Raw genomic sequence first — 11,500 nt, 5'->3', positions numbered from 1 at the left:
AAATTAAAACATACTGCCGGCATGCTATAATCACTTTGAAATCAGCTGAACTGCTTTAGTAATTTGATTTCTGGTTGAAATTGCATAGTTCATCAAATCATAAGCTAATTAGAGTGTTATATATTAGTGTTTCTTATTGGTTGAAAAATTGTCATCATGGTGTAATGAGCTGTAATGAGTTATTAAACATTTATGCCTTTGAGCTAAACCACCTTTTATAGTTGCCTTGAGCTATTTAATACTCTCACTGTCAGTTTAATGGGCAGTGGCTCTGTCCTTTGATTGGTTATTTTGCTGAATTTCTTCAGGGATATGTATTGAACAAATGATAAGGACTAAGTTTGTGTTCTATTTCAGGTTCTTGTTGATTTCCAACTTAATCAATGTGACAAGAGTCCCTTGTTTATGTATGACCTAGATTCTTTAAATTTGTTGAGAATTGCTTGGAGCCCAGAATTTAGCTTTTCAAACTTTAGTTTACTTTTGGTAAAATAGGGGCTGTGCAGAATAAATGGAGACGTTAGATCAGATCAGTGATTCCTAATGCTGCTTGCAGGTAACAATCCCCCAGCGGGGGTGATCAATGTGGCAGCCTTGAGCCCTTTGACAGAGATTCTAGTTCTTCAGGTCTGGGGTCAGTCCTGGACATTTTTTATCATGCTTTCCTGATGATTCTTGGGGTGGTCCGCTGAGCATGAGAAACTGTTGAACTAATATTGCATTTTTAAGACAGCAGAGCTGCTGGCTGTGACCTGTTAGTGCAGAGGTTGGGCTGCTGTGTTTTTATAAATACATTTTATTGGAACACAGCCATGCTTGTAATTTGCATATTGTCTATGACTGCTTTCCTGCCACAGTGCAGAGTCTCAAGCAGAGCTGAGACCACGTGGCTCACAGAGCCAAAAATATTTACTATCTGGCCTTTTTGAGAAAAAGTTCACTGACCTGTTCATTAGTGGGTTATGAAGTCATTTTAATATGTTGCAAAAAGCATTTTAAAAAGCAAAAGAGAACATACTAAAGCACACTGCATGTACATAAGTGTTTTATTAAAGTTAACATAAAAATGTAAGCCTATATGTATATGTGTATCTACATATATACACATATATATGTAGATATACATATATATTGCTGCATACTGGGGAAATGTATTTCCTCACTATGGGTAGCAGTCAAAAAAGCTTAAAAAAATTAAACATTATGATCTAAGGTGCCTTTGTGGACTCTTAGTTGCTGGGGTGCCATGGCAACACGGATTTGGGTGAAAGGGAGGCGGGGCTGGGAGAGATGTGCAGAGAACGTGCGCGTTCTTGACTCATACTGGTTCTTGGGGCTGCTTCATGCTTAGTGAGTCAGTGTTACTCCTCTGGAAGGGTCGTGCTCAACCCCACATTTATCCAAAATGTCAGTGCCAGAGTAGAAGCAACTGGAGTTGTGTAGAGGGTGTGAGGATGTTTCAAATAGGGCTAAACTGAACTTATGCGGTTGTTGTGAGGATTAAAGGTACACACAGTGCCTCAAGTTATGAAGCATGCCCCCCCAAAGGAAGTCCTATACAATGCTAGGATGCTACTTCTTTTTCTCCATAGCTGTTCCTTCTTGTGGCTGGTCCCCACATCCCAGCCTTGCTTTGGGACAAGCTCCCGAATGTTACCCCCCACAGCAGATTGTCACAGTTGTAAGTGCACCAGTGATGGCACAATAACTAACAAAGACAAACACCAGGGCCAGAGCTAAAGAAGGAAAATGGGATTCAGATCCCTGAACTATTGGGACGACTTTTATTTCCAAATTAATAATAACACTAGTAAAAATATTAAACAGTGCCTGACAGGTGGTGGCACAGTGGATAGAGCATCGACTTAGGATGCTGAGGTCCCAGGTCAAAACCCCGAGGTCACTGGCTTGAGTGTGGGCTCATTTGGCTTGAGCACGGGTTCACCAGCTTGAATGTGGGGTGCTGCCTTGAAGCCCAAGGTCGCTGGTTTGAGCAAGGGGTCACTGGCTCAGGTGGAGCCCTGCCCTCCCCACCCCCAGTCAAGGCACACATGAGAAGCAATCAATGAACAACTAAAGTGCCACAAGCACAAGCTGATGTTTCTTATCTCTTTCCCTTTTTGTCTTTCTTTCTCTCTCTCTCGCAAACAGAAAAAATAATAAACAGAAAAATTTACTGTATTTAGATTTTCTCAAAGAAAATTCTAATTTTCTAGCACTATTATAGCCTGAATGTTTGGGTCTTCCCCCAAATTCATGTTGAAATCCTAACCCCCAATGTGATGGCATTAGGAGGTGGGGCCTTTGGAAGATGATTAAACCATGAGAGCAGAGCCCACAGGGATTAGTGTCCTTATAAAAGAGATTCTAGAGAGCTCCCTAGCCCCTCCCACCATATGAAGACACAGAGACAAGATGGCTACAAACCAGGAAGTGGGCTCTCAGAAGACACCAAATCTCCTAGTGCCTTGTTCATAGACTTCCCAGCGTCCAGAACTGTAATAAATACATTTCTGTTGTTTAAAATCCACCTAGTCTATTGCATTCTGTTATTAGCTGTCCAGAAGGACTAGGACAGACTATAAACTGTTAGCTGCCCATTTTGGCGAATGGGCCTTCTTATTAATCAAGAATGATCGCTAAGTAAACAAACTACTACTTAAAAAATATTAGAATATAATAAAATATAATTTGCATTCTAAAGTAAAAGTAATGCAAATATGATACAGAAAGTCCCTTAGAATCAGGAAGTACATCAGAAGCATGGAGATGCGTAAAAGTCTTGACTGATAGTGATCAACTTTTATTTATTTATTTATAATTTTTCTGAAGCTGGAAACAGGGAGAGACAGTCAGACAGACTCCCGCATGCGCCCGACCGGGATCCACCTGGCACGCCCACCAGGGTACGATGCTCTGCCCATCCTGGGCGTCGCCATGTTGCGACCAGAGCCACTCTAGCACCTGAGGCAGAGGCCACAGAGCCATCCCCAGCGCCCGGGCCATCTTTGCTCCAATGGAGCCTTGGCTGCGGGAGGGGAAGAGAGAGACAGAGAGGAAAGCGCGGCGGAGGGGTGGAGAAGCAAATGGGCGCTTCTCTTGTGTGCCCTGGCCGGAATCGAACCCGGGTCCTCTGAACCCGGGTCCTCTGCACGCTAGGCCGACGCTCTACCGCTGAGCCAACCAGCCAGGGCTATTTATTTTTTATTTTTTATTTTTATTTTTTTTCTGAAGCTGGAAACGGGAGAGACAGTCAGACAGACTCCCGCATGCGCCCGACCGGGATCCACCTGGCACGCCCACCAGGGGCGATGCTCTGCCCACCAGGGGGCAATGCTCTGCCCCTCCAGGACATCGCTCTGCCGCGACCAGAGCCACTTTAGCGCCCGGGGCAGAGGCCAAGGAGCCATCCCCAGCACCCGGGCCATCCCCGCTCCAATGGAGCCTTGGCCGCGGAAGGGGAAGAGAGAGACAGAGAGGAAGGAGGGGGGGGTGGAGAAGCAAATGGGCGCTTCTCCTATGTGCCCTGGCCGGGAATCGAACCCGGCTCCCCTGTACGCCAGGCCGACGCTCTACCACTGAGCCAACCGGCCAGGGCCAGTGATCAACTTTTAATGGATGCTGACTAATAAGTTTTTGGATTTTTTTTAGTTGAAACTCTGGTTCATTTGTTTCCTAATTTGGTTAGGACTCTGCATATTTTTCCTTTATGTTTATATATACTGCTAGGGGATATTTCAAAACGACTATGAAGCGATAAAATATCCCCTAATGTTTGTGAGCAGTGTACACTCAATTTCAGGATTGGAAGGGACCCCAAGGTCCTACTGTCTTCTAATCTGAAGCTTGAATTACTTCTATTTATTCAACAAATAGATATTGTGCACATACCATGTGCCAAGCACTGTTCCATACACTGGAATAAACACGAAAAAAAATGTTCTTCCCACACAGAGTCCACATTCTCTCCGCCTCTGCCTGAACCCCTCCCAAAAGGGAGCTCATTCTGAGACAGCCCAGTGTATCTATCCTTAGATGTGGCAGGTGTTCCTGTCAATTTCACTTCTTTATCTCATTTAGAAGTAATGCAAACCTAACTCCCTAAGACAGTCCCTCAAGTGTTTGAAGGCAGTTCTTAACTGTCCAATCTCACTTCCACCTTTACCCCCACTCCTCACGCCTGATTTTCCTCTTTTCAAGCTAAAAGTCCTCCTTTCCCTCAACTATCCCTCCTGGGGCAGCTGCTTGCCCCATTCTCCACTGAATGATAATGTTCTTACAGAAGAGGGCCTTATCTGTCATTTACTGGGCTGTTACCTCTCAGCTCCAAACACGCCCTTTGATACTCTGCTCTGTGATGCTGGGGGTGGGGCCTCACTTGCCAGAGCGTGTTTCCTGCCTTTTCTGCCATTGGGGGCACAAGAGGGAAACCGGAAAGCAGGAGAAAGAACTCACTCTTCCTGTTTGCTCACTGTTGCTGCGGCGTTGCCTGGGCACTGGTTCTCCCCGGCAGAGGGCAGCTGACCCTCCCAGCACCAGCTTCAGTACACCATCTCCCAAAGGCACCATCTGGACAGCACTCAGCTCCAAGGAGTCCCTCTCCTGAGCTCCTGGGGACCTTTCCGTACAACTCTGTCTTCTCCAGTGGCTGAACCCACCCGCTGAGACCTCCCAGACCGGCACTGCCTTCCATGCCTCTCTCCAACATGGTCCTGTGTCCTACAGACATCCTACAGTGACCTTAAACCCATAATGCCTGAATCTGACGTTGGTATTTTCCTTTCTGGTTGCTGGAAACCTGGAATTCTTTTTTCTTTCTTCATCTATAGCCCATCTCCACATGCAGGCCATTTACGTCTCAGCATTTCCCAGATCTGTTTCCTCTTCCATTACCATTAAAACTGCCCTGAAGAGATCCCCACCATCTCCTGCTTTGACCTCTTCAACAACCTCAAGCTGATCTCCCCGTCTTAAGCCTTCTGCAATTCACTCTTACCAGCAGAGGTCACTTATCTGTCCAGGTCTCAGACCTGATTGCACTGACCCGCCTTTGCTACTCAAGTTCCCTCCTGAGTCCCTTGCTGGACTGGACTTCCAGCTGTCAGCAGCACCCAGCTGTCCCCGCCACGCTGTTCCACCGTCGTCCCTCGCACGGTCACCCCTGCATCTCACATGCATACTTTGCCTGGTAAACAGCCTTAAAACTCTACTCAATGTCACCCATTCAGGAGGATGCCCCTAAACCTCCTCCTCCACATCCTCCCTTCCTCTGTGGTCCCCATATCCCGATGTAATTGGTGGCATGTCCTTGTCATGCACACAACAATCTGTGTTATAATAATCTTTCTTCTTCACTAGGTGGTAATCTCAAAGGGCTCTTCATAGATGATTACTACTGGAGGTGATACCTGTCACATTTGGTCCCTAAAACAAGTGTTTAATGGTGAACTTTGAGGACTCATTAATATAAGAATAAACCAAATTATGTTTTACCATTAAGAACTCCATCAGATGGGGCAATACTTAGCAATAAATAGAAAGGACCCATTGATACACTGTAACAATTAGGATGAAATCTCTAGGGACTTAGGCTAAGTGAAAAAAAGTCACAAACTTAATAAAAAACATTTTTAAAGTGAGAATTTACAGAGTGAAGATAGACTAGGAGTTGCCAGGGTAGAGATGGGTGGGAAACAGGTATGGCTACAAGAAGGTAACATGAGGGGTCCTTATTGTGGGTCCTTGTGGTGACAGAACTGTTCAGCACCATGATTGTCTCCATGTCGATATCCTGGTCATGATATTGTACTACAGGTTTGCAAGATGGAAAATGGGTAAAGGGTACACAAGATGTCTCGATGTATTATTTCTTACAACTGTATGTGAATCTACAATTATCTCAATATAAAAAGCTTAATAAGGCCCTGGCCGGTTGGCTCAGTGGTAGAGCGTCGGCCTGGCATGCGGAAGTCCTGGGTTCGATTCCCAGCCAGGGCACACAGGAGAAGCGACCATCTGCTTCTCCACCTTTCCCCCTCTCCTTCCTCTCTGTCTCTCTCTTCCCCTCCTGCAGCCGAGGCTCCATTGGAGCAAAGATGGCCCAGGCGCTGGGGATGGCTCCTTGGCCTCTGCCCCAGGCGCTAGAGTGGCTCTGGTTGCGACAGAGCGATGCCCCGGAGGGGCAGAGCATCGCCTCCTGGTGGGCAGAGTGTCGCCCCTGGTGGGCGTGCCGGGTGGATCCCAGTTTGGCGCATGCGGGAGTCTGACTGTCTCTCCCTGTTTCTAGCTTCAGAAAAATACAAAAAAAAAAAAAAGCTTAATAAAAATAATATTTCTCATCAGAAAGAACAGAGACTTCACACATTGTCCAAATGCATTCTTTTTATTTGACAAAGAGGATCTCAAGGCAGTGCCTTTTGGAAAAGGCATCTCTCATCATCATGTACATGGGGATCACCCATTACTCTCAGCCAGCCAAGTACAAAAATACACACAGCAGTGACTTCCGTACAATAAATACATAATCATGCATCCCACAATAAAAGGCACGGAAAACTGGTCACTTAGTAGTCATAAAAATTGCTAGCTACATTATTAATAAAGCTATCCAAATTATCTGTATAAGGAACTGTAACAATATATTCCAAAGGTGAAAACATAAAACATCTTTAAAATAGTATGCAATAAATATCTCAATTGGTATATATTTAAAAATTATGCCATTGTAAACAGCATGTAAACAAACAAAACTCATGTTTTCTTACCATTATTAAAAGTAATTAGAGCCAAAGTTATAACCTCTGCTCTATCAGGTATATTTCACCAGCAAGTGTGCTAAGCAGTTAAAAGTTTCACTCTTTTCTGCAGCAAACAGAGCCCATTCTGTAATAAATAGACATCTGCATCTCTCAGATACAGTACAATTTCAAAAAAGACTGCCAAAATGTAGTAAACTCTTAACTATAGATAATACAGCAATGGCTAAATCAAAACTATCCCATGTTAAGGTCTAAAGGAACTCAACTGCTATGTTTCCCATCTCATAAAAAGAAGGCAACTAGTTACTGAGCACTTTTATGAAAAGGTAAAATCAATACGCTGAACAGAAAGGTAAGGTGTCTGTCTAGCTTTCTGAGCCTCCTTCTTTTGTGGACCCTTTATAACGTCCGACAAAGAGTAAAGCTGTATCAAACTAAGACTTCTTTTGCTAGAGAATAGAAATGGTTGATACTTTGTGTGCTGGTGGGAAATGGTGACTTCAAAATCTGCCTATCAAAATGGAAATATACACATAAGGTTTTTCCCATCCTTACTGACTATAAAGGGTAGTTTTTTTCCTTCTCATAAAGGAACCCTATTGCCTTACCATCAATATATATTTAGAGTTCTCAAAACTAAAAAAAAAAATTGTTTCATCTACACATCAGTGCATTTTGGCATATAAATCCAATTAGTATATTTACTGTATGCTTAGTTAAGTGTGCTACCTGTTAAATATTACTTCCTACTTGCCAATAAAAATAATTGAGGTGGAAACATTAACCCATAAATTCAAAAGGAGCCTTTTATACCAGAAGCATTATTTTATGTTTCCCCTCTACTGTGGGTCTGCAACACATACCTCATATATATTTTGGTGTATGTGTCATTAATAGGGACATATGCCTTTCTAGAATGGACTTGAAAATTAACTCCTGTTCTAAAAATCTATGTCTCATGGATCACACATAGCCCCTATGGCTTTGGAAATGGGGTTCTATATGTTTGAGGAAAGCACTTGACAAGTGATGGGCCCAATTATTTATGGTGGACCTAAGAATATAAAAACTGTAGACACAAAAATCAGATTACTTCTTTAAGATGCAGGATTTGTTAGTTTGTTTGTTTGTTTTTTGTTTTTTGGTGTGGAAGGAGACCACTGCTCTGAAATACCGAGAACTACTTGAATTAACAAATAAGCCCTCCCAATTTATTAAGTGGGCTATAGAAAAATAATTATGAAAACAATGAACTCTACAAGATAAGAGCTATGTCTTATTTTATTTGTATCCTCAGCATCTAATCAAGAACAAAACAGGAAGAAAAATATCTACTTAATGTGGGTAAAGGAAGAGGGTAATTTAATTATATGGAATTTTGGACTAATATTTAATTTTAGAAATTATTAACTTTAAAGAGCTTTTTGTGTTAAACTTAACCATAATTTGGGGACACAGTTGAAAGGCTTTATAGACTCATCAAAGTCTATAAAGAAGTAACAAACAAGTCTTCTTACATTTGCATCAGAAAAAATGAAATAGTTATTCGCTATAAATGACCTGAAACCACATAAATTCCGTCAATATCTCTGGCCGAATATTATTTTTAAAGAAAATTTCACTTTCTTTTTTGTTTTCTATTCTTTGTGAGGTCTCATTATTTTGTGTTGCTAATCAGTGTATGTCTTTATATAGATTGTATACACCAAATTTCTACAAAAAACAAAGATAATCTTTATGGCAGGGATACTTATGAATTACAAATACGAATTGGGCAGTTATGTGAAATTTGATAAGCCTCATATTTAGACGCAAATATTCAGAATTTGTAAATATTTCTGATGAACAGCTAGTGAATGATTGCCTTCATACAGTAACTGCTCCTCCCTGCCTTTCCCTTCTGTTCATTTCCCAGAGGTATGGATACACACATAGCTCATGTGGACTGTAAGAGAAGTCTACATTCTCATTTGTGAAAGTATAAAACTATAGAAATGTTGGGTTCTATATTACCGTCATTCATTCAAAACCAGTTATTAAAGTCCTACTATGTGCTAGCTAGACAGGGATACTACAGAGAGAGAGAGAGAGAGATAAATTCAGTGCAGGGCAAGGTACTGAATTTATTAAAATGTGTTGTTATTTTAACAGAAAAAGTTTCAAGATTCTGTAGGGCATGGTTGAAACACTTAATTGGGGGAGTGTGAACAGAGTCCTGAATGAGTTGACCTATGGTATGGGATTATGCCAAGGCACTAAATTGTGACAGTTTCAAATTCTGGGATTAAAAAGATCTCTAGAGGCAATGGTGAGTGAGGATGCTTTAATAAAAAAAAAAAAGGTGGAAAATGGGACGAGGATGCTAGAAAAGATGCTAAAAACTCAAGGTCACAGAGATCTTTATCTACCATGCTGCAATGGTAGGTTGCTATATTGTCCAGAAAGGAGTGTATTTAACAACATTTAGCAAAGTGATGCCATGCAAATTTGTGTCTTAGAAAGACCACTCTGTCAACCATGTGAAGACAGGTGGGACGATGAAGGTAGGAAGATTGGTTGCTGAAAAACAGAAAAAGCACAGGAGAGAAAAATGATGAAAGTTTGTACTGATAAAAGCAACTGAATTATCACTTTACTACAATTAGAAATAGACCATAAAATGCCAATTTAATTTTAGAGACAATAACTGAAATATGCAATACTGAAAAAATTTTGACATGTAAAATGCTTTAGTTTACATATCCAAAATCAACATTAGGATTAAGCATTTGTTTTGTTCCATATTTTAGTTTATGAGTTTCTTGGCAGAAAACTATAATCACATAATGTTGCTACGAAAATGATGTCATCTCTCGAAAGCTTTCAGGAGCTTTTCAAGTAAAAGGAGAAGAAACAGAAGAACTGCTCAAGTTTGCAATCTTTCCAGCCTCAACATTATGTACATTACATCAAAATCTGCTGCACCACTGAAATTTGTAAATAGGTAGGCTCTAAATAAAATTATAGTTGATTTTGTTTATACAAAGGTCAACTGTGTATCCATCCAGTCACTGCGGGGAAGCAAATTCTCAGAAAAATGATTTCTTCCTTTCACTATACCAAGTCATACCAGAATCATTGATTAGAGATCTGTCATTATGAAAATTAAGTTGTGTTATTTAGACAGATCAAAATACTATGTGAGTAAGTTTTGATTCAATCTTTTCCTTTATGTTATACAGCTTACATATTTTCTGGGGAGAGGGATGTAACAGGAGCTCCAAGTTCTCATATTATGCTATAATAAATACCAACAAGCCCAGTAGGGGCCGATGTTCTGCCCTTGCTCATTGCAACTGGAGCCACTCTAGCACCTGAGGCAGAGGCCATTGAACCATCTTCAGCACCCGGGGCCAACCTGCTCCAATCAAGCTTTGGCTGCAGGAGGGAAGGAGAAGAGAGAGAGAAGCAAGAGGGGGAGGGGTGAAGAAGCAGATGGTTGTTTCTCCTGTGTCCCCTGACCAGGAATCAAACCTGGGACATCCACACACCAGGCTGACACTCTACCACTGAGCCAACTGGCCAGGGCCAAGAAATCTTAACTATCAGATAGTAAATGAATTCAAATGTCAGGTAAAAATAAAAGCAATGTTCATTTAGCCTCATCTATATTAAATGATTTTGACTTGGTTATTTTAATTTTATTTCCCTTAATTGTACTCAGATTTCCTTTAAGGTAATAAGGCAATCTCTAGCTTAGTTTCTTTACAGGAAGTTTTGAAGGTATTCTGCTTCTTTAGGGAGTTCATTCCCCAGCCAGAGAACACAACCAGTTATCCACACCTGGGATCAAATAGCAAGGAAACCATTTAGAATTCATTTAGTAGAGGGAGGACGTGACGTCACAGGGTACAACAAGGTGTGGGAGTCCTGTGTTCCATTCTTTAACTGGTTTAAAGAAACATTTTCAAAAAAGAAAAAAACAAAGAAAATGAGGGAGGGAGGGAGGGAGGGAGGGAGGGAGGGAGGGAGGGAGGAAGGAAGGAAGGAAGGAAGGAAGGAAGGAAGGAAGGAAGGAAGGAAGGAAGGAAGGAAGGAAGGAAGATGTTTCTCTTTAGGGAGTTAATATTTTTAAAAAGTGAAGGTTTAATTTAAAAATATTCACTACTGTAAAATGATTGTTTGGAGTAGGTGTTGAAAAAAAATACTACTACATTTTTTAAGATTTTAGAAGTAAGTTTTTAGTGTATCCTGAAATGAACAATATGAACCTGTAGTACACAGGTGAAAATGCCTATAACCTACCATGGAACCGACAGTACTAATGTTACTTCTTGCATTTTCAAACTGAACATCAGGGGATATTAATTTGGAATTTTAATTTTCAAGCTATAGTCTTATAAGCTTTTCTTTATACCTCAAATGACAGTGGGAAAGAAATAGTAAATTTAGGTATGATTCATGCTTACATAATTCTTTTTGCAAAAGAAAAATTCCCAAGTGCTTATAATAAATAATATTGTGTGCTTTCTCTAATTGGGAAAACTGAGGCACCAAAACACAAAGTTTGCAGAAAGGACACTGTAAGCCAGTGCCAAAGTCAGTTATGGAACCCAGCACCTAAACCATATTTCCATCTCCAGAACCACAGAACTCAGCTATGTGTAATATTATAAATTTTAACATTTTTCTGTTTCAAAAGGAAGGAAAATCATTGCTAAAAAGTTGAACACTTAATAAGTTCATAAAAATCTTTTCAGTCT

General features: G+C 41.1%; 1 non-coding gene across 1 annotated transcript; it reads left to right on the top strand.

The window, feature by feature from the left end:
* The first annotated feature begins 5,921 nt into the window (after positions 1-5,921).
* TRNAA-GGC (transfer RNA alanine (anticodon GGC)) lies at positions 5,922-5,997 on the top strand. Its single transcript has one exon. It is a non-coding gene; the product is annotated as a tRNA-Ala (tRNA).
* The last annotated feature ends 5,503 nt before the right edge of the window (positions 5,998-11,500 follow it).

Source organism: Saccopteryx bilineata, chromosome 6 (genome assembly GCF_036850765.1).
Source record: "Saccopteryx bilineata isolate mSacBil1 chromosome 6, mSacBil1_pri_phased_curated, whole genome shotgun sequence".
Taxonomy (NCBI): Eukaryota; Metazoa; Chordata; class Mammalia; order Chiroptera; family Emballonuridae; genus Saccopteryx; species Saccopteryx bilineata.
Note: the sequence above shows the minus strand (reverse complement) of the source record. Positions and strands in the feature narration are given on the sequence as shown.